Source organism: Vidua chalybeata, chromosome 6, assembly GCF_026979565.1.
Source record: "Vidua chalybeata isolate OUT-0048 chromosome 6, bVidCha1 merged haplotype, whole genome shotgun sequence".
Classification (NCBI taxonomy): Eukaryota; Metazoa; Chordata; class Aves; order Passeriformes; family Viduidae; genus Vidua; species Vidua chalybeata.
In genome coordinates this window covers 32,162,687-32,184,788 of record NC_071535.1, presented here as the reverse complement: position 1 = coordinate 32,184,788, position 22,102 = coordinate 32,162,687, and the positions used below count along the sequence as shown (strand labels likewise).

The 22,102-nt window shown below is 37.9% G+C and overlaps 1 protein-coding gene across 1 annotated transcript in view; it reads left to right on the top strand.

Moving 5' to 3' along the window:
- The window catches only part of FSIP1 (fibrous sheath interacting protein 1), a 135,026-nt gene extending 118,938 nt beyond the window's left edge, over positions 1-16,088 (top strand). Inside the window, exon 17 of the transcript XR_008431401.1 lies at positions 16,023-16,088. The gene's annotated coding sequence lies outside the window, so the exon portion shown is untranslated. The remainder of the gene's footprint in view (positions 1-16,022) is intronic.
- Positions 16,089-22,102: the final 6,014 nt, after the last annotated feature.

Below are 22,102 nucleotides of genomic sequence, written 5' to 3'. Positions count from 1 at the left end.
CTGCTTTTTTTTTGGCATATGCATTTCTAAAGCTTTACATTATTTATAATTACCCTTCAATTTTACTGCTAGGAAAATAATAGATAAAAAGTACTTGAATAATATTGCAGAGGAGAAAATATCCAATGTTGTTTCTGACAAAAATGTAAATAGCATATACTTTTTCAGCAGCTGACGAAGAAAAGAATTTTAGTCCTTTCTGTAATGGAAAACATAATTATTAGTAATGAATTTAGTCCTGGCTAGTTTTTATTTTTGTATTAAAAAGATTATTAAATAAAATTTTATAAAACAACAAATTCTGATTTTGATTAAGTGGGAACCATTTTTTTTTTCTTAATTTAGTTTGTACTTTTTAGCTTTCACAGCAGAAATTTTTTCTTTAATTTCTCATATAATTTTGAGGAAAATTATCTTTTCCGGAGTTATGTTTTGAGGGCTCCAAAGAGATTCAAATGTGACCAGAATGTCCATAATAGTGTTTGGATTCCAGATTGTTGCTCTACAATTACTATGCTATCACCACTTTGCAAAAAGATAATATTTGTTGAAAATTACTCCTGTGTAGTGTTTCCAAGCCACTAGATTTGAGGGTTTTTTATAACGTTAAGGATATATCTACATATGTTACTTAATCTGTGGGAGGGGATTAACACAGTAGCACAAGTATATAACAAAGTAAGAGTAGCATCTGAAGTAACTTTAAAAAGAGATCAAGATTTTCTTGTCCACCCTTGAAAGAGAATATCCAAAAGAAAGGAACACAGTAAAATAATATTTATATGTCAAAAGTACTCTTGGCATCTGTTTTTTATTGATGAAGATAATATTTATTACCATCTGGATTTCCTAATTCATTTTTCTGATATTGCTTATCTGGGGTTGCCATAGGACACAAACAGCTGGATTAAATTCCATCAGTTGCATCACTCTGACTCATTTATTTTTTCTTATCTATGAAAATTTCTTGTTGTAAATAACATCTCAGTCTTTCCCCTTCTGAAGTGCTTTGCTCTCTTGCAGAATTCATGTGATCTCTCTCAGTGTTTCTCTCTCTCTTCCCTTCCTCTTTTCTATTCCTTTTATTTTTACCTCCATCTCCCTCATATTCTTTCTTCCTTTTCCTCTTTTTCTATCCTATTTCTTAGGTCAACAAATGCTAAGTAGCTCTATAGATAAATTTTAGCCTCATCCATGGGATCTAAATGTACATTTAATATTGCCTGATCAATGTAAGATCTTAGTTAAAGTTCATTTAATCTTTCCAACTGAGATTTCAGTCTACCTGATTTAGAAATTTTGACCTGATGTCATAGGGACAGGGCCTTACGGCTGATTCCCTGGAACTGTTTAGCTGCTTTATAATATGTGGTGTGGAACTTTTTATAGTTATGAAGATGCCTAATATATTGGCTGTCTTCAAGCTTTTGTAGTGTCTGAAGCCCACTAGTTCTGTATAAGATTGTAGTACCTATATGCAAAAGAAATAATTGCAAAAATATGATCTATCAATTTACATCCCACTTCTTTGGAAACTGTGGTAGTTTGTTGTTTTTGGTTTTTTTTTTTTTTTTCCCCAAAAAACTGTACATTTTAGGAGTATCAATTCCGATGTAGCTGGAAGCCTTTCAAAAATGTGATTCAAATCTGCCTCAGATTTTGGGTAAAACCACAGTGTGGACATTTTGTGCATATTTATTTGAAAAATGCTATTTTTTTCATTGCCAGTGGCAAAAGCTAAAAAGAGATTCCTTATTTGTTTTGTGAGAAGGGACTTTTGATGATGAAAATGGTCATTGTTCCACTTTAGATTCTTCATGTTGTGCAGATATTTTGCTTTCAAGGTTTTACCCAAATTTTGTGTATCTTTAGTCTTTTAAAGCAGCATGCAGCATATTGCTGCAAACATAATAGATATTTTCTAACAACTCAGGATTAATTTCTTAATATAACATTGAGCAAAAAGACATTCCTTTAGGTCAGCTACAGAACAATGAGGAAGAATCTGAATTCAGGGCAGATGTCTCATCCACATCTGAAGAGGTGCAGATCTTTTGTGGTCTCTAAAATCCATCTGAAGCTCATCTAACCTTCCCTGTACTGCTCCTGAAGGTACATCTCTGGAAGTGGCCCACGTAGGCATAAGTGCACCTATTGCAGATCCAGTAGCTCTGCAAGGTGTTTCTCCACAGGCTGGGATGGGATCTGGATGCTACTACAGCATTGTAAGAGCAGTGAGTTAGATTTGTGAACACAGAGGAAGAGCAGGATGCAGGACCAGCTCTGGTGCTGTTCAAGGAGCTCAAAGCTGAGGCACACAGGATGTGGACTAGACAAAGTGGGCAAAGACAGCCTGACTTTAAGTTTCTAGGGAAGACATGAAGGAACAGACTGGGGTGACAGATCTAGGAAGATACACCTCGTTATTATGCCCATGAGAACAGATGACATTTATGTATGCCATTGGAAAGGGATGAACAAGTGAACAAGGAGACAGAATCATTGCTGCATTGCTCCTTGGTGCAAGCCAAGGAGGATTTCTCTTGGGAAAAAATAAACATAAGTATGCTTGCAGGTATCTATAGTAGTAGTCTACTGCATGTACAGAAACCTGGTATTAGAGCTGAAAACTAAAATTTGTCATCAACTGTGAAATAGAAAAGGAAAACAAGAGGACTTGTGAAAATTCATGCACATTGGTGTGCTGCATCTTAAGCATTGAAGTGTCGTCAGCAAAAGATACCACTGGTCTAGGAAATATTTTCTGCATGGATTGTGACAATATTTAGTGAACTTGCAAAGTCTGTTGAAAATATGGGTTCGGCATCTGGCTACCATGGACGGAAAATTGGGAGTGTTACAAAGACAGTGGTGGTTCTATGCAGCTTGGTTGAGCACCCCATTTATACTGGCCTGGGTTTTACTCCTCTTTGGGGTAATGGTGCTACAGAACATCTCATGAAGCAGGGACTTGAATCACTCTGTCAGGTTTCTCACCAGTGTAAAAACTTCCCCTTTGTCATGCTCTTGCTGGTTGTTTATTTTCCTGTTCAGTCATTAATCCCTGTAAGTTGCAAGATGATTAAGTAGCTCCCTAGAATGATGCTTTCATATGGGCCATTTTGTTCTGCTTGGCTCTGTGACAGGTGGTGTTGCATGAGAAAAATCTGTTTTCTGTTTTGCTGCTTCACTCAGATGTTAATGATACGTATCCCATTGAGCATAGACATGCATGCATTTTGACAACTCAAGAACCATGCTGATTTGATTTTTCAAGTTGTTTTTTTGTGTGTATGTGTTGAGGTTTGGGGTTTTTTTGAGTGGTTTTGTGCTAATTGAAAGAGTAGATATTTCTTCTTACTAAAATCTATTAACTTCTAGACTAGGATGAGAGGAAAACATTTACTGACAGTTGTTCATACATGGAGCTGCCCAGGTTCTTTTAAAAAAATTATCTTTCTTCAGAAGATACATGCACATAAACAGTGAAAGAAGCAGTGTCTGGCCAACCTAGGTGCACATAAGTATTTTTTATCTTTATGGTATATTCTAAGATGAACTGAAATATGTGCTCATTACTGTGGTTACCATGATGAGGGGATGGTTGCTTATTGGTTAGGGTTACTTTTGGGTATTTATGAGAGTCATCAAAGTAAACAGAAAGGGTAATTAATATATTCTCATTTAATAAGTTTACTGTGTAAGGCTACAGCAAAGATTCAGTAATTTCTTAGGACAGATGTACCTTGTAAGCATCGTAAGCTGAGCAATGGCTACTCAAAACATTGTTCAATGAGAGATGTTCCTTATATTTCTCTGACATCCATCCCTACCAATTAGTTTTACTTTGTAACCCTGTTACAAAGTGGTTGTTCTTACTTGTATTGATTTTTTGAGCTTGTCATGTGTTTGTACTGATCCTTGTATTTTTGGTGCTGCTTAATGAACACCTCTATGAAAAAGAAAAGAAAGAAAGAAAGAAAGAAAGAAAGAAAGAAAGAAAGAAAGAAAGAAAGAAAGAAAGAAAGAAAGAAAGAAAGAAAGAAAGAAAGAAAGAAAGAAAGAAAGAAAGAAAGAAAGAAAGAAAGAAAGAAAGAAAGAAAGAAAGAAAGAAAGAAAGAAAGAAAGAAAGAAAGAAAGAAAGAAAGAAAGAAAGAAAGAAAGAAAGAAAGAAAGAAAGAAAGAAAGAAAGAAAGAAAGAAAGAAAGAAAGAAAGAAAGAAAGAAAGAAAGAAAGAAAGAAAGAAAGAAAGAAAACTTATTTTCCTGTAGTATCATTACAGTAGCAGACCTGGATGGAGACTGTTTTGCTTGCAGCCTCTTGTGAAGCCTGGGACAAATTTGCTGTGAGAATTCCACACTGGAGCTCAGATACTGAGGGGAGCTCTGCTGTCACTACAACATGTCATGCTTGACATAAGAACAAACATAAGAGTTTTACTCAGGAGATTCAGAGACCTATAATTAATATGTGCTGATGGCTACCTGTCTGCATAAGGGATAGAAACAGGCACCATAGCATTTACTCAGTTTGGCAGCCAGCAGGAGGAAACATAATGTCTTATTTCTTTAATTTCAAAAAGAGAAAAGCATTCTGGAGGGTTCAAAGCCCTACATTCTGCTATATTTAAGCTCTACATTCAGTTTTAGATGGTGCTTGTCTTTACAGCCTGAGTGCAACCCTTAAACTGTTATTAAAAGCATTCTTCTCTAAGCATCAGGTGCACTGAAAGAACAGACAGCAGAAAAGAGGGAAATGCCCCTGAGTAGACTGATATTATATTTCTTTTAAGCCACATTTTATGAGAAAACCTGCTTCACAAATTAAGCTTGAGGAAAATCAAGAATTAAGCCCTTTTAAAGGTCTTTTGAACAGATCTTAGTAAAATAAGCAAAAAGCAAAATTTCAGTTGTCTTAACATTTATCCTTTTTTACTTATAAAGGTATAATTTGCCGTTCTATATCATGTCACAAAACAAAGACAAATTCAGATGTGGAGTTATTATGCACTGACTTTTCCTCTTAATAAAATTTGAGCAGAATGAATTACAAGGGCCTTTCCAGGCTAATGACAGGCTAAGGACATGCTTGACTTATTGTGTGGGATCTTGACAGAGACTTTTCAGGAGTGTTTCTGTGAACTAATTCTGTTCTTTAACAAAAAGTATGTAGGATGAAGAAAGGAAATGTACAGGAATCAATTGTGTGCAAAAATAGCAGTAGAGCATGTAGCAAGTAAGATTTCTTCTCTACACTTGGTGTATTATAACTACATATGATGTGCCAGATTTATTGCTGCTGGAACTGAATTGCAGTATTCTGTCAGATCATTTTAGTGTCAAGTCACATTGGATTTTAATATAAAATCCTAAAGTGCTTGAAGATGTTAGAAAGAAAGGTACTGTATCTTATAAATACCAACTAGTTGTAGTATTTTGAGTTTATTTCAGAAGTTTTTGTTAGGACCTTAGAGATTAAAAGCTCATATTGATATCATATTCTACTTTTACAATGACACCAGCAACAGCAGCAGTACTTTCTGATGTATAAGCAGGATCAGATGAAAAAGAATCTAACATTAGAATTGACACCCCTTACCTCTTCCAGCTCTCCTTCCCACTGCATTCCCCCACCATAAAACAAACAAAAAATCTTCCTTCTTGCTTCCTAGGCTTTCAAAAACACAAGCAACTTCTTTTTTTATTTTTTTTTTTTTTTAATTTTAAATTATATCATTTTTTCGAATGGACCTATTGGGAATGCTGAGCTAGCATGAAAACATTCCTTTTAACATTATTTCTAGCTTGCTTTTGCAAAGTTCCTATTTCAAGACAGTGTGTTATTATCACACTGGATTTGTTAGGCTCTGCTTGGAACTCCCAACCATGAGCCAAACAAAAGCTATTACAATGTAGTTCAGACATTAGCAAATAGAAGAACACAAAATGACCCTAGCCTTGGGTAGCAAAAATTTTCTTTTGGAGTTCAAAACTGCACTATGATTTTCTGTCTGTTTGTTGCAGTTCAGACATTCCTCTTCCATCAGTGTATCTGCAATGTGTGACTTTGATCATAACTGCTGCTCCTGCTTGCCCTGTGTCTGCTTGTTTTGGCAGTTTCGATGGCAGAGCACGCTGGGCCCCTTTCATGTGGTTTGTGTCACATGTGCTGCTGTGCGAGACACGCGCAGCTCTTTGGGAGCGCTCGCCGCTTGCTGCTCTGCCTGCTCTTGTGTGCTTCCTCTGCAGATGGCTTTCCTGGCTCCCATGGACCATTTGTTTGTTCAGTTTCTTTTATGGTGCGTACACCCACCCCATGCAGTTCCAATGAAGTATGTGTTGTTTATTTCCTCTAGCTGTCCAGCTCTGAAGGTTTAGATCTAAGGAGGCAATCACTGAATAAGTCCAACAACAATCGTTAACACAACCTGTCTTCTCCTGGAATGCTTGATCTTTTCCCTCTTGGAAATGTGGAAGTCTCCACTTGTCCTTTTTTTAACCCTGTACTGACTAATTTTAGCTATCTTACCATCAGGCACCCACTGTGGATGAGATACCCTCCTAAGGCAGGCCTAAAATAGGTGGACAGATTTGTGTCTCTCAGATGACTTTTATTTCTCTCCCCAGTGACAAGGAGGAAGACTAGATGACAAACGTGGGCTAATTGGCTCACTTTGAGATAGCAATATCTGTGTGAGATACATCCTCCTTCAGGGACCCAGGCTTTGTGGTGGTATGCATGAATGCTCTATGCTTGCAAACTGATCTCTGGCATTTTTTCATCAGCTAATCCTCTTATCAGCACTTGCCATACTGCTTTACTCATGAAGACAGAGTGGAGAGCCAGTGTCAGCAGAAGGGCACGTGAGTATAAAAGATAAGGGCTAAGATCCTTCTTTCAAGTGGGTCAGTTCCAGACTCATAGGAGTTATTTATTCACTATATAAAACAGTAACAGACTAGCCTAGGGACAAAGAAAGTGAGAAAGTATTGGTGAGAAAGAAGGGCAAAACCCCAGAACCTGATAAGCAGAAAACCCCTAGAACACTAGGACGACAAACCTCCTACTGTGGAATGTTGCAACTACAGGTGGAAGATTTAGCAAATCCTTATAGTCTGAACTAGAAGTGCAAGCTGAGAAAGGTCAGGCTTTCCATGATATTAATGGTCCCATTGACATACTTCTTGAAAAAGCTGAATGCGTGCCATATACTTTATTTATACCAAGAGCTATTTATTCCACTATCAAGACTGATGTTTTTGTTAACAACTCTGCTGGTTTTGTTCAAGAGTAAGACTGTCAGAACCCAGACAACAGTGGTAAGTTTAAAGCATTTCTGCTGATCCATCATTCTTCTCCTGCAATTTTCAGAATTTTTACAACTTCTATATTTAAAGGTGTGCATTAAGTAAAGTAATCAGCCACATCTTGGAGAAATAAGGCTTTCTCACATCAAAAGCAAAAGCTTGCTTACTGGCAGAGCTGTTAAAATAATCCAGTTTTTACATCTGTATCCTGAAATAGTAGTGAAAAGATCAAATAAATCATTAAGCAGCGAGATTTTTTTTTTTAGTTGTCCAGCAGTAAGAAAAATCTTATAGATATAGACTTCTTCATGCTTACCTTAGGTTAGCAAACTGATTCTGCATGTGAACTGTGTGTGATAGTCCCTGTGATGCCAGTGGCAGCTCTGCTCATGGATGACACGCACAATCTGTTCCCACATGCAGGCTGCAAGATCTGTAGTGAAGGAGATCTTAAACCAGCAAGGTTTAAAACCTGGAGAAAAACTGGCAGTGCGCTAACTCTGCTCATTAGCATTACTGTAACAGCATGAGGCAAAGATCAAAAGGCAATAAATGTGATTCTGTGAGACCTGGGAGTAATGACAGGGTTCAAAAGGGGTTAAATGTTCTCTTACCAGACAGGTATACATAAGGGCAAATTTCTACTGCTTCATTTCTAGTTTGGTCTTTATCCATCCCTTAGGAGTTTCCTATACAAAGCTGTTGGAAGAAAGTCCTCCATAATGTGAATTACAGGTAAGGATTCAGTCCTATGTTCATGAAGTGTCCTGCTGTAGTCACTGGAAGTCAAGCCTGTAAAGAAGGCAAGAGTGCATGTAATCTGCCTTTTAAGAATGTTATTTCTTTCCCTGAAAACTGATTAAAAATAAAATGAAAAATAATGTTCTCTACCACTGGCACAAGCTTTACAAGGCTTCAAAGCAATAGACTGCTTATAATCTCTAGACATTTCCTGACTGACTGCAAAGGTCATCTTGGAGTGACTGGGGAAACTGAAAAAGAGTTATCTGAAGGCTAAATAAGGTGAAGGTTGCTGTGGCTAAAGTTCAAGTTTATTTACACAGAATAAAAAGGAGAAGTGAAAAGTTTGCTGACTTATTTTCTAAAGCTTTGGTTCATGTGAAAGACAATGAAAATGAAAAATAAAGGGAGTGGAACATACAGTGACATAATAGAAAGAGCAGTTAATGATTGTCTCTGGCAACATCACTTTTTCCTTATTTATCTTATTCTAATCCAGACAGTAATATTTTAATTAATAAAATAACAGTAAATGCTGTTATTTTCTATCTTGAGAAATCTTTGAGGCAAAGGCCTTATACTTTTTCCCATCTGGAAAAATTGCAAATATCTTGACACCATGGAAGGAACATAAAATTCCTACAAGCAGTGGAAATAAGGAACTACAGGTTTATGTAGTTGTACGTGTTCTTGTTTAGGTTTATAACACAATCCTCAATAATAAAATGACATGTGATTTTTCTACATTCCTTACAGCATTCCAGAGACTTGTGGCAGCACATTGTGGTGACTTGACCTTGGCTGGATGCCAGGTGCCCACCAAAGCCACTTTATTGCTACCCTCCCTCAATGGGACAGGGGAGAGGAAATATAATGAAAGCATGATTTAAGATAAGGGCAGGAGAGATCACTCACAGATTACCATAGCAGGCAATACAGACATGACTTGGAGAAATTAATCAAGTTTATCACCAATGAAAATCAGAGCAGGATAACAAGAAGTAAAACAAATCTTAAAAACAATTTCCTCCCATCCTTCTCTCCTTCTCAGGTGTAACTTGAGGGAGAAGGTGTAACCTTCTCCCACCCAGTAGTGCAGGGAGACAGGGAATGGGAGGTCACAGTCAGTTACATGTTGGGGGTCCTCCCTCCCTCCCTGCCTTCCCTTCCCTTCCCTTTACAGAAAAAATGCCAAATATCTGGAGTAGGATGATGGAACATGTTTGGAATAAGTACAAATGGAAGGAAACCTTTGGTCTTATTTATCTTATTGATAAAAAGCAAGAACAGACTCTTTATCTAAACTATATAAATGTGAAGAAAAAAACATGGTAGTAAGCACAAAAAATGAATGCGCAATTCTGTTGAGATTGTTAAGATCTAGTATTTCTTCAAAATTAAATTAAAAATGAACAGCAGTGGGGATTTTTCTTTCTGTGTAGTTCAATGAATTAGCAAGAGAAGGATCAACAATGTCACTGTCATCCAGGATTCTCATCTGGTGTCGCTTTTCACTGGCATGCAGCTGTTAGGAAAGAGAAGGCTATGAAAAAGTGGTGAACAAGGGAATGGGGAAAGAAATAATTAGAGAGACTCGAAAAAGAGAGGGGAGAATTAAAATGTAGTTGAAAAGGGGAAAAAAGATCAAATGGAGAAAAATCTTGGTTAAAAAGATGGAGCCCAACAACACTGGTCTGCCAAAGCACCCATGTTTTCTAAAACTATTTTCATCAACATGCTGAACTTGCATCTTGTCTTGGTAGTCCTAACAGCTTTTTGAGATGTTTCTTGGGGACTTATAGGCTTTCTATAATGCTCAGTGCGGCCATCTGTGGGATGGACACTAGCTGAAGACCCCTCCCACATTCTCAAATGTCTGACCACTAGGATTTAATTCTGAGAGGTCATTATAACATGAAAGTGTGCTTTGGAGTCCTCTGGTTTCTCACAGAAAGTTTACTGAAGTATTACGTGCATGGGCAGAACTTAAGACAGAAACAGGTCAGATACATGGGAGGTCTTTATTTCTGCATGCCCTTGCTTAAGCTTGTAGTGTGCTATTGCAAAATCATAGAATAGAATCACAGAATATTGTGAGTTGGAAGGGACCCACAAGGATCACCAAGTCCAGCTCCTGGCCCTGCATAGAAAACCCCAAGCATCACACCATGTGCCCAAGAGCAGTGTCCAAATGCTTGTGAGCTCTGTCAGGCTGGTGCTCTGCCCACTTCCCTGGGGAGCCTGTTCCAGTGCCCAACCTTCTGCGTGAAGAACTTGTTCTAAAATCCAGCCTAAACCTTCCCTGACACAGCTCCCTGTCATTGCCACGGAATCACATATAACATGGTGACAAAGCCCATTTCGTTGTAGTGTACATAGTAACAGCAAACAAAATAAACAATCTAGGTGACGAAGCCCCACTTTAAATGTTAAAGATACACAGTAGCCAAGAATAGGAGTGCTGCACTAGGTGTTAATATCTACCGTTTGCGACTAAATTGTTGTGGTTGGCTCTCGTGCATGTGCTATGTGTGCAGTGAGAAGCGAGGGAAGGGCTAAGGGGGAGCCTTGAGGGTCCTTAGCTGGCTACTGTGATTGCTGGGGGTCAGGAGGGAGGTGAGCCTGGTGGGAGCTGTTGTGGCCACACTTTGAGGAATGAGTAACTGCCTTCTCCAGCAGGGAGGAGAGCCAGTGCTCAGAATAGCCTCTCTCTGGGTATCCTGAAGTGGGACCTAATTTCCAGGGGAAAGAAGAAGCTTACCCACACTTGGAAATCTCCAGGAACATCTGTGTTTTCTGAGGCTCTACCCCACAGCACCATTTCAGTAGAATACCTGCAGTGATGCTTTCACTAAGCCACTGCATTAACTTTGCTTGTCCCTTGTGTTCCCTGGTTGCGAAAAAGTTATATTTGTTATGTGACTGTCATGATAGGAGGGAGGTAGATTTTTGTGTAAAAGCAAATTGCAGTCAGCCCAAGTAGTTGAACAGATGAGGAAAGGCATGGGGCTTTTGTCTGGTACCATGCAGAAGCAGGGCTACGTGTCTCACTACAGTAATGAGGGAGAGGCTGTCTGCCCTGTTACTGCTTGTAGGTACAACTGATTCAAGCTCTGCCACATATCCTGCTAGGGGCTCAGCAGAGATGAAAACAACTGCTATCTGCTTTTCAGGTGGGCGTATGGGGCAAGAAGCCCCTGTCCTGCTTTGAACTTGGACTCTGGGAGGGACAGGAGCAGCAAACCACCTTAGAAGAAAAAGGGAAAATTCTGGTGATAAGCTTTAAAGCCTAATGTTGTCTGAGGGTGGACTCCCGGGCATGTTTGGCTGTGAATCCCCAGATGCATAGCACAGTGCTAGGAGTGGGTACTTGGAACATGAAGAATGTGTGTGATTCCCTGTATACATCCCTACTAATAGGTATCTTAATTGCTGATGGTTTTTCATTTGGGTGTCTTCACCATGATCTTTTATAGGCTCGATTTCACAGGAAATAAGCCCACAGAGTGTGACCCAGTAGAGCTGTAATTCCAAGATGCTCTTGTATGAATTGTGATTCTAGATACTGTACCTCAGCCATGGAGCAGAGAGCAGAACTGCTGCCACACAGCAGAGAAGCCTTGCTGGCCCTGGAGAAAGACAGTGGTTCTCTCACTTTTACTCTAAATGTGTTTCTATATCTTCCTTCCCTGACAGGCTGCTGTTTGGTCCTCCCAAAGCCATCTGTTGAGCAGGCTGAACAAGGATGGGTCCACCAACCTTTCCTCACTGGTCAAATGCTCCAGCCACCAGCCATCCTGGTGCCTCTGTTGAACTTCATGAACTTTATTAGTGTCTTTCATGTACTGAGGGGCTCAGAACTGAATGCAGCATCTAGATATGGTCCAACAAATGCTCTGAGTAGAGAGGCTGATTGCTTCCCTTGCTGTTCTGCCTCTGCACCTGTGAATGCAGCCCAGGGTGCTTTAGGCCTTCGCTGCCATCAGGAGATACTGCTGGCTCACAAGCTGCTTGACCCCCTCTCTGTCTACCAGGTGCTTCTCAATATCACAGGTTCTCCACTCAGTTCTTACCTCCAGCAGTGCAAGAGTGTTTTCTTTCCCAGCTGGAGGTCTTGCCATTTATTCTCACTGAATTTTATGAAGTTTCTGTCAGCCCTTTCCCCCAGCCTGCTGAGCTCTCTGTAAGTGGCAGTCCTGCTCCCAAGTCTGTTAACTGGTTTCTATCAGTTTAATGCCATCTGCAAACATGACTAACCTTCATTCTGTTGTGTCCTCCAAATTGTGAGAGGAAGATGTTAAACAGAATGACCCCAGAACAGACCCCTGCTATTCACCCAGCTAAGCCACCCACTTGGCCAGTAATGTTCCTTCTTGTGCACAAGATTATTTTAAGAGAGTGCTTGGAAGCCTTGCTAAAGCTGAGGAAACTGCTTTCCCTTATCCACAAATTTAGTCATTTTCTCACAGAACACAATCAGATGGGTCAGACATTATTCACCAAGAGACAATCCATGCCTTTCCCCGTTCACAGGTAGAAGTAGTCATTGCCTGCCTGAAACACCTACTTCAAGTACCTGAGTGTATGTCAGTTTTATGAGAGGAAAGAAACTGCTTTTTATGTATTTTAAACTGCTCAGTCACTTCAGTATTACAATTATCCTGTGATGATTGTTTCATAAAGTTATAAATATCATATAGATATTTAGGGTTGTTTCAGGCTTATTACAGATTCAGGCAGAGAATAATGAACTGGTTACATGCATTCATAGCAATAAGCCATTAAAGAAACCTTGAAGAAAGTTTGGATTTCTGGGCACAAGGGGAGGTCAACTACTAAATAACATTTTGCCAGAGTGCTTCTGAAAACAATGGCTTTACAGCTTTTCTATTTTTTTTTTTATTTTTTCTTTTTTTTTTTCTTTTTTTTTTTTTCAAGAGGGAATAGCTCCTCTTTAACATGTAAAAGATAGTTTTCGTATTTTCAGGGAAGTGGTATGTAAGTGCATGCAAGAGAAAGAGGTTTCTTTATACAGTTGCATAACTTGAAAAGCTTTGTAGTTAGATACCCTATTTCTGTTCATAATTAGACTGGAATGTGATGTGCTGACCAGAAAGTAATTATCTTCTACCCAAAGAGTTTTCTGGGAGTTTGAATTGTGCCAAATTACTTCTCCGGGGTTCTCAGCATTCAGGTACCTGTGTGCTAAATGAAGGAAAGAGTCACTTCACAGTTTTTTTTGGAGATCCTCTTCTCACTCCACTGCAGCCTTTGAAAGTGTGATTCACTAAATGTAAGGGAGAATGCAGTGAGAATCACTGAATGGCATCCAGACAAGGTGGCTCTTGCTTCACAGAAAGTGTACAAACAGAAGTTAATGTCTTTCAGGCCTCATAAAGCATGTCATAGGAATGCTAAATAGCAGAAACTTTTGAGTTGTGTATGCTAAGTAACCTGTCACATGCCTAAAGCAGTCCTACAGTGTTTTTTTCTCTTTAATTAGTGCTTTCTTGAAATTGTCCTTTGCTTTCTGCTTTAGTACTGCCAGCTTGTCTCTTCTTTCCAAATGTCAGATTCTGGCTGCTTTAGTTTATTTGTGCAGTGCTGCAGCAACCTTGATTCCTTGTTCTCAACCACAGGCTGCCATCTCAAATGGTCCCTTCAGTATGCAGCCAGAAGGAGCTTAGAGAGAAACAGGCATAATAACCAGTGGTATTACTTTTAAAAATCCTTTCCAGTAATGCTCTTTCTCTCATGTGTTCTGGAATTTGCATAGCTTCTTGAGATCATGTTGCGTGATCTTTTTCTCCCCCTCCCAGTTCTTTCTTTCCTTCTTAGAAATATGGAGAAAAAGGTGCCCTCTCATGTACTTTTCTATTGCTGGACTTGTTTACATCTCTCTCTGTAGATACAGAGAAAGAAGAAAGACAAAGCAACAGGGACTGGTAAGGACAAATCCCATGTTTACGGGGTTGTAAGAACAAATCTGATGAACCCCCCTAGTGAGCTCCAGCTGTGGAGAAACTGCAAAAATCCAATAGTGGCAGTGTCAGGAAGCCTTGCTGTGTCAATTCCACTCTGTCAAGATGGAATTCTCTCTGGTGCAAATTGCCTTCATTTTTTTGTTAGCACTGCTTTTAGTCAAAATACAGGAGAGAGCTCCTGTGTAGAGCTCCCACAGTATTAGCTGCCAGTCTTCAGTGGCTGAGTGTTATTTAGGTAGATATATGTACAAACTTTTAGAAAAAAAAATGGTTTTAATAAGAATTGAAAGTCTAAGGAGGGATTTCTTTAAAAAATGAACTCTGAAAACTTTTCATAATATGATTGATATTTTCATTATTTTAAAAGTGTCTAATTAAAAAAATAAAAAGGAAAAGCTTTGATCTTGGATCATCTTATGAAAACAGCAAAAAATAAGTTAAAAATGTTATAAATGTTTGACTTTTTATCATTGGCTTTCCTGAGGCCTGCTTAAAAATCACCTTTGTGAAATCAGCCACAGAAATAAATCCTAGATTTGAAGACAAAGAAGGTCTTGGCTTTGGTTTGCTGCTACTTGAATCTGAAGGTAATAGTGAGAGTCCAAAATATGTGGACACGTTGCTGTTGGAATACTGCACTCATTTGCACTGAACAAAACTCTAACATTTAACTTGAATATACAGCATTTGCAAAAGATGATATAATGTAATGTTATGAACAACAATCTTTATGTTCAGACAGACCTGGAGATGAGCAAAATAATAGAATCAAGTATTCATTTTAAATAATCACAAGTTTTTCTACTCCACAGCTTATTTATTACCTTTTGTTTCTGAATTCATTTGTAGTCATGTTTTTTTTTTTTCACATTATGGTATTCATATCTGTTTAAATTAGAGAGCAACATTTTATATTTTTTAATTACAGAAGCTTCAGTAAATATAATTTATACGTTATTCATTGCTTCTCTTTGATCTCCTATTCTTGTAGTAGGTTTTTAAAACAGATAAACTAATAATATCCCTATAAATAATGAGGCCAGAACTCTGTGAAATGGTGGTGGCCGTATTATTGCGTTAAATCTGCAACAGCTGTTTTCTCTCTATGTGAAGTTATGGGATAAGCTGAACTAGCCTTCACCTTGAGATTCTTTCATCTCTGAAATGCAATCAGGAAGAAAGGCATTTGGGATGGAAAGAATAGTGACAATAAATAATAACTATTTATTATTATATGATAATAATTATTACTTAACAAACAATAATCAGATGTGCAGTAAAACTGTATGTTTTGATACTTTGAGTTTTCTTACTTTTCCTTTATTGCATTTGAGAAATGAATGAGGAGCAGATAGAGAGGGTGGGTTATTGCATTGATTAGTGTCTTCTTCTCAAGCAGACAAAACAAAGCTGTATTTTCTTCCTTATTTCAACTGCTTGTGATCAGAGAGACTGTCTTCCTCTAATCTGCTTAATGAAGATCTAAATCTTCATTCACATTCACAGTTCATTCCCAGTACTTGGAAGACTACAGTACTTTGCTCTTTTTAGAATAACAAGGATGCTATGCAAGTTTACCTGTTATTTGTTTTATCTTGCTAATGTGATATAAAGTAATCAGTAGAAGTCATATCAATGATTAGAAAGTCAGATTATAGGATAGTGATTTAACAAGGTACACGAGTCAAAGGGCTGAATGGTGAAAGATTGTTTGCTTAACATAGTAGTGCAAGAGTTGCAATATCATGCAGTAGGATTTGAATGGAGCCTGCAATCTGAACATAGTAGCCTGGAAATGAAAACAGGTAATTAGGAGACAAATGGAGAACTGGTAAGAATCTTGTCTGGAGAGGAAAAAGTGGGTATTGATTTGAGAAACTAATGATGTGAAGAACCAGTGGCAAAATTACTTTTGTGTGTGTTCTGTTTTCTAGTTCACTTGTGGAATTTGTTGTACCTTGTTTCTCACATGTGAATGTTTCTTTTACAGGTTCAGATTTCCAGGAGGATTTTAAAAGCACAGCAAAATTCCAGTGCAGTAGCACAGTTTTAAAGTCTGTAATTTCTCAGCATTGTTCATTCCTGCTGTGCTTTCATACTGTAATAAATTGTCGTATAGGTTACTTATATAATTTCTTTGTCTTTTGAAGTCGATAGCAGTTGCATAGTAGATGAATGTTCATCATGGGTTGATTGTTTCTACATTGCACAGAGCAAACCACTGCAATATATTATTAGAATGTCCTTCTTAACATTTATGAAAGGAGAATATAATATCATTTATGATGATAATGAGCTGAGTGAAAATTATACACTGTATTATAGACTTTCTTTGTTACAAATTTCAAATTCTTGATTTTATTTTTAAGAGCTTTTATAACTTGTTTCCTTCTGAATTAATTTGCTCTTCCTGACAGAAGTATCCTAAGCTTCCTTGCATCATAATTTTAGATATAACATAGTCAAGAAGAATCATTCAGAGGCACATACTCTGGGACAGCAGATTGAAAAATGTAGTTAAGACATTAAAAGCAAAAAAGTGCTCTTAGAAACAAAAAACAAAATGAACAACAATGACAAAAATAGGGAAAAAAAGGAAAATTCTTTCTCTTGGCCCAGATCCACAGAAATATTTGCCTAGAGTACACAGTGAAGTGTTAGCCTTTGTAGGTAATATTTGGTGACATCTTTGGCACTGGAATGCATTAGTGTAGTACTGCATGGTGAAATTCCTTGGCTGTTCACATCTGAGAGTGAGTAGCAGCCGGGGACACTTGATGAGTTAAGGGGAAAGCATTTATGCTAGCATGCTGCACGTCATAGGAAGTTACAGCCCAGGTTTCTACATATAAGGCATCATTCCGGTGGAAGCAGAGTGTCTGCAGGAAAACATCACAAAAAAAAAAAATTATTGTTGAATCTTTGAGCATTCCCAGATTACATCTGTACATTTTCCAGCAAACGATTGGCCTACATGTTTCCCTGAAATATGGAGATTCTTTGGTTGTGCAGTCATGCGTTGGCTAATAGAAGATTTCCTGTGAAATCTGTAAATCATTAGTAGTGAGATAACAAAAATAAAACCTAAAAAGATTATTTAAGTTTGTGTTCTCCCAAACAGCATATCTCAGTAGAGCATTAATGCATTTATATACAATGTTACAGCTGTTGTACTGGATCAGAAATTATTAGTGACTGAGGAACTGGCAAGAAAAAAAGTACAACTGTAATGGTTTGATGACTGCTTGTAAGTAGCAGCTGCATTTCCTTTTTCTTCACTTTTGTGTTGCTTTCCAAATTAACTAGTTAAACCCTGACTTACTGCAGTGTGACCATCTTAAAGGTTTTTTTCCCCTAAAGCTGAGTTACTGAACTGGCGACCTAGCTCTCAGTTTGTTCTCTGCTGGAAGTAATTGCTGCTCTTCACATCAGGAAGGACAGCAGAAGGAAGAATCAGAACGAGATGACCAAGCAGTTGTCGAACTCTGCTTTTACCCCAGAGGCAAAAGCTGCCTACTTAGAGATGATAAATGCAAGAAGATGTCATGGGGAAACCTTAGTTGTGGCTTGCAATGCTGCCTCGAGAGAGGATTTCATCCTGCGGTGTTGGTATTCAAGAACCTTTAATTAACAATCAATTAAGTAAGAGATTAGTCATTTAAAACAGAAGAAAATATTAGTTGTGGAGTCCTTTGGATTTAAGTGTTTTAGCTGGAGCCAAATGAATGTACTAGCAGTGGAAATAGACTGCGGTAAGTTCTTGGCCACCACATTTGTCACCCCAAATGTCACAGGAATAAGTGTGTTGACAGATGAACTGGTCAGAAATCTTCCTGTTGGTTTGAAAAATTAAAACCCATGTGCTCCTATTACCTCCTGTAATCTGGTCTTTCCATAATAGGTTCAGTGGGAGAGAATGATCTAGTTCTGCAGCTTGGAGGACACAGTCAGACTTTGTAGAGGGGAGACTGGGGTGTGTGCTCCTGTTCTGACCCGCTGCTTGCTGCAGGAGGAGAATGGTTATGGGTCTGCAGCTCTGTTTGACAGCATTCATGTACTAAGACTAAGAAACCCTTGCTCTGGTTACTTGGATGTTGTTCTGTGTCAAGGTCCGATCCAGAAAAGCACTCCTGATTAACACAGTATTCCAGCTAGTACCCTATTCTATTTGAATCAGTTTGGGTAGTATTGTGTGTTTAATCAAAGTCATACTTAATTGCTTTTCTAACACAGAGCCTAAATTTTACCATTGTATGACAGTAATACTATATAAAGTGACTAAATAAAGTAAAATTTTCCTCTGGGTAGCAGAGCTTCATTGTTTAAAGGTCTCATGGATGTTTTACAATACAACTTTGCTGGGAAATTGCCCTCTTAAGACAGAAATCTTACCAAAGATACTAAAAATATTATTCAGCTGGCTAATTTAACATGACTCCAAAGACCTCCAGTGTATAAATGTGCAGCAGCTCAGGATGTACTGTGAACTTGAGCAATAAAAATTTTGACTGATCATTTTAAGTTTTAAAATATCCCTCCATATCAACCTTGATTTGAGCAAAACGTGCTTCTGTCATATAGCTGTGACATGATGAAGAGCTACTTTTCTACTGAAAATTATGATCATTAATCTTTTTTTCTCTCATACTCTATTCCTACAATTTCTGTGCTTCAGAACAGTAGCCTGTTGAACAGAATCTGCTAATTTGTTCTATAGGTATCTTTGCTTTTTGCATAATATTGCTAATGTGGAGTTGCTTGATGAAAATATTCATAGTAGCTTGTTGTAATATGGCTTAATTGTAGTAAATCAGGTCTTTTTTGCTTGCAGCTTTCTTTAGTAGGGTATTTGCTTTATTTAATGGATAGATATGACCTAGTGAATCCCAGGGACTGGATTATTACAGCTGTGATTTTAAAGAAACAAAAATCAAAACCACAAGAAATCCTGTACCCTAGGCTACAGTAACATGCAGACGACATGAACTCAAGAAACCTTTGCTTAATAAATAAATAAAACGACAAGACAGTGAATTGTCACAAACACGTTTCCCTTCATTCTGCTTATTAGGACTGACTAATGTTAGTCATTAGTGAACAGGAAGAACTTTCCCCGTGTGTGGCTCAAGCTGTTGAATATGTTGACTCATTTGTTTAGAATGCATCATGCTGTGACTTATCCATGTTATATATAGATGTATGTTTGGGATTCCTCGTGCATGACTAGGCATCAGTTCCCTCTTCAGTTACCTCTTGTAACTGAAGGTTGTACCTATGAAAGGGAATATCCCAATTATTACAGAATCACACAGAATCACCTATCAATCTACTGTCTGTAGGACCTGGACTTCACTTGTGAATGGCAACATCATAAAAATTTGGGAATAAATAACAAAGCTATTTTTGGTAACTTTGCTTTTTTTATCCAAGAGAGCCCTCGGATAAAAAGAGTACTTTTCACACTAAGGTTCTCATTCCTTTCCTTCCACTACCTCCTTGCTCCAGGATGGCTTGGTTCCAACTCACATAGTGAGTAGACTGCAGTTATCTTTTTTTATTCTAGTGATATTAACTGCTAGCAGTGTGCACAAGATTCCAGGATCATCATCTTCCTGCATATGAAAAGCATTTTTGAGACTTTTTGGAGTAGTTTGGTTTTTGAACTTCAGTAAGACCTTGTGTGGTAATATGGGTGTTAAGGATGGCTGACCTGCTCCGCAGCCAGCTATGCAATAGATCTGCTTTATGCTGTAACAGATGCTGTGCTCAGTTGCCTGCTCTAAGGTACTTCACATGCTGGCTTACAGCACACAGCTTGGTTATTGGTAACCTCTCCCTCCACTGACTGTATCAACCTTCTTTGGCTTGACACCATGACAGATGGTTGTAATGACATCTGAGGTGACTGTGGCTTTTGTATGGCTATTCTTGGCTTTGCATGTCTAGTTTTAGTCTGTTGATTAGTTGTGTATAAGTTTTACTGCAGAAACCTCTGAAGGTATAGAAAAATGCCAAAATTCTTGAAGGATTTTTGCTATACAGAAAAGTATTTTTTTTTTTATCACATAGGAAATTAATATTTTTGACCAGGGAGGGCATGGATAACACCTCTCATTCTGTTGTCTGTGACCTGTAGAAACTGAGGATGTGATAAATAGGTCAAGCTCTTTTCAGTATCCAACTCCTCCTTGTTTCTTGCCCAATAAAAGTGTAAAATAACTGTTTCCCAGAAGTGAAATGTTCTTTAATCATTGCGTGAATGACATTATGACTTCATTGCCTTGTTTAAAAGAAATAAATTCCATAAGCAACCCATTAAAGAAGGTAATTAGAAGAACAGTGCCTTAGCACACTCACTGGAGAACTTGCAGTCCTTCCCTGCTTGTGGTTCATTGTGGTCAGAGATATCTGGCACGCAGATGGTGTGGCACAGAGCTTTGTCAGACAGATAGCGAGAGGCCAAGGGAGTCTAGGAAGAATGACAAAGCAGGGTGAGCAGACCAAACATCTTAAAGATGCCTCACACATGCTCTCACCACAGGAGACTGTGTCAAATGTTCTCGCATGTGCCTTTCCAAAATATTTGGTGGAATGGATTATTTAGTGAGACTTTAGGGAAAAATTTTACTCTATAAAAGGATTCTGGAACTTCAATCCTAACTCTCTTTCTTCATTCTTTTTCTGTTCTATGAGTTTAATTTTTCCATGTCATTTTAATTATCCTGTGTTAAGGGCTTTGGCTAAAGGTGATGTGAATATGATTCTTGTGAAAAAGTCCAGTCTTCTGAAAAGTAATGAAAATCATATTTGCTGTGGTGGCAATAGGCCTGGGCTGTGTTTAGTTGAAGTGTTTCTAATTTTGCAATATGACGGTGAAGCTTTCATTTTGCCAGGATTGTTACTAAAACCACATTGTTACTGAGGATATATGTAGCCTGTTATCTAAGGGGGCTTAAAAAAATTATAAAAATGTTGAATTTGTAGGAAACTTCTGTGGTCTTTTTTTCCATAGGCCCATGAATTTTGTGAAATTGGTGTTTGAAATGCATAAAACAGGAAGAAAGAAGATTTAGATATCTGAGGAAAGCAGAAAGACATGTTTTTGTTGTAGTGCATTTTGTATTTAGAATAAATGACAATATATCTGTTTCCCTTCAACCTTCCATCAGTCTGATGACCTAAATGCGTATTTAAGAGAAGATTTAAACTTGATCAAGACAGTTTGTCTCTCCAAATTCAATGGTAGCAGATGTCTAATAGTCATCCAAAGAAAATTTCACTGTCTTCCATTTTTGGAAAGCAAACCCAACTATCTGGCATATACTTGATACATATTTGGGCAATACTGAATGTGTTGCTGGTGCAGTGTGACAACAGCCAAAAATGCTGTTTGTTATGTCTTGTGAAGCTTAGTTATGGTATATTTTAAAATCAGTCAGTTCATGCAATAGACTGTTTTCTCGTACAATGTTCTTCATGCTCTCTCTTGCATTGCATCCCATAGATGGGATGAGTCCAAGGTACCTTCAATTCTGGCCACAAGACTGTTTTCCCATGGCATCCTCCCCTTCCCCACCTCAATGACCTTCCAGCTTCTGGTTTAATGAGATTAATTTCTTTCACATCTACTAGTCTTATTGCCTTATTGTATTCCAAGCATTCCCCTTATGTTGTCTCTATGCTCTACAGTAATGATTATATCTATCTAGCAGTTATTTAAAATATATCTTTTTATAAGAAACTTCCATAAGTGACTAATACATGGGAAGAAAAACCATATGTTAATTCCACTCCTTTCCATAATTTTCCATTCCTTTCCATAGATTTTGTGTTTCCTGTAACTTTTGATTTTCCTTCAGGAGATACTAAAATGATACATTAGCAAAAGTGATTCAGAACTCGATTCCTCTGAATGTTGTCACATCATACAGATCATGTGAAGAGAAAATACCACTGTAAATCCATGGAAGTAGCTCTCCTCTTCTAAACAAGAAGGGAATTTATTTATTTATTTGATTTTATATACTTGCAATATCATCACAAAGCACAGCTGAAGTAAAAAGGCAGTCA